Below are 2316 nucleotides of genomic sequence, written 5' to 3'. Positions count from 1 at the left end.
TATATATATATATATATATGATATTGCAGAAATAAATCTCGTAACTCTTGCTTGCATAACAGTATTTATTAAGTTTCCCCTCGATGCATCATCGGTCGTTTTAGTTTCGCCTGATTTTAACAGCAAATTTTTCACGTCTGTTTTTCCACTCGTTTCTTCCTTCTACACATATGCATCATTTTCTGTCTCTCTCTATCTCTCTCCGTCTGTCCTTAGCTACTCTATTAATGATATATTACGCTAGTTTTGTCATTATAAATACGTTTACTCGCGTTATGTGCGTTTGCAACGTGTAAGCTGTAGTGTTTTACGTAGCAATATAGTAGTGATATAAGTAAAGAAAATTAAGAAAGAAGAAGAACACAAACGAACACCGATCCTCGTTGTGCCGATTTTCACAGACATTTACACAAACACGATCGTCGCCATAAACAAGAAGAATTTCAATCGTATCACGTAACTGATATTTATGAGATTATGCGAACATATTTTATCCTGGGAAGAATATGGAATAATATAAATTCAGAAAGTAATTGATAACTTCTATATATATATTACAATAATGAAGGAAATATAGCGTAATATATATATATATATATATATATATATATATATATATATATTCCACGAAAATTCCATGGAATTTTTCAATATGTGTATATATATTGGAAGGTTCTATGTATGTATAAAAATTTGGAAAGTTTCATATGAATATGGAATACCCATATTTGGAAAAAATAAATAAATTGTATAAATATACGTTGCATTACTTCAATGAGACTTGATGGCATGATATATCTTTACAATCAAAACTTATATCACCTGTATTATTCGGAATGATTATTTTTATTCGCATATACTTATCTGTAAGCATGTATACGTGAATATATAATTAGAATACGAAGTATATGGACTCTGAAGATAAAATAAACGTTTGCCCATATATAAGAACTGTCAATATAGACTAATCGTACTCTCATCATCCTCATCTCGATCAGACTTCTGAAAGCGAAGGGGAGAACCATTGCGGACTCGTTTATAAATCTGGCATTATTTCCGTTGCGTTGACAGACACTATTATTGTACTTTGTCATATGCGAGTGATCTAATAAAAGCTATGATGCATTGTTATATATTTTTAAACAATAAGCCGCGTTTGTCTTTCTACCGATCCTCTTGCGAGCGAAAGAAAGGATTGCCGGGTCGGAATTTTGGTTCTGTGTTAGCCTATGAGAAAGTTCCCTTGAAATTTGAAGGATCAATGGGGAAATCTTGATCCCGTATGGAATTGGTGGATTATTTTTTGCCACCGTAAGATGCTGACGATTTAACATAAAAATCTTAACAAGGACCGATTTTAACACAAGTACAAAAGGTTTTTTTACCGTGTAAGTTACAGCAGAAATGTTGTTGAGTTAAAAAATATTTAATTATTTAAAAATTGTTAAAGGTCGGAGTTCTCAGTAAAATATATCTGGAATTGAGAATTCGGGAAATTTAAGATTGAAACTGCGGGAATAATTTAAATAACTATTATGGAGGTTGCAGTGCCACGGGAAGTTGGCACGTCATACTTTCGAAATGCCGTATTTTTAGCCGGAGATTCGGCGGAACTTTTGCCACAACTTATCGGGAACTGCAGAACTGTTGCGGGTGTAAATAGAACTTGCGTGAAATCTCACGGTGCTGAGAAACAAGGTGCTAACTTCACACCGGCGGCGACCCTTGATTAATCGTTCAAATTCGACGATATTTGAGGACGGGATTAATGTAGAACCGAAATTTCGACTCGAGAATTTATACTCTCCGAGATATAGTCTTTTAGAACCAAAGAAGGAACACCGTAGGTATATCTGTAGGAGCTTCCCGGCGCATATTTTTCGGGCTCGTTGCGGCTCTTGTTATTTATGAAGGGCACGTCGAAGATGGTAACGTATTGAGATCGTTGCATAAAAATAACGGTGCATCGGGCGGCGATAAAGTCTTCGCGGGACCAGGAATAGAAACAGGTAGGTGAGAAATGAAGTCACACACACACACACACAGAGACACGAATATTTGTGGTACTCTCTTTTTTTATGAATGCACAAAACATTTTAATATAAACTTAAAAATTCGTACAACAATATGAAAAATTATAGACTATTATACACATGTATATAGATATATATATTTTTATGTCGTACTTTTTATTTTCTCCATTTTTCAGGTTTATCAATATATATATATATATATATATGTATATATATAAATATATATATATATATGTATATATATATATTTATTTATTTATTCATTTATTTGTTTATTCTTCTT

This window comes from Dinoponera quadriceps, unplaced genomic scaffold (genome assembly GCF_001313825.1).
Source record: "Dinoponera quadriceps isolate SergipeBrazil2010 unplaced genomic scaffold, ASM131382v1 scaffold2600, whole genome shotgun sequence".
Taxonomy (NCBI): domain Eukaryota; kingdom Metazoa; phylum Arthropoda; class Insecta; order Hymenoptera; family Formicidae; genus Dinoponera; species Dinoponera quadriceps.
The sequence above is the reverse complement of the archived record's forward strand: the minus strand, read 5'-3'. Positions refer to the sequence as shown.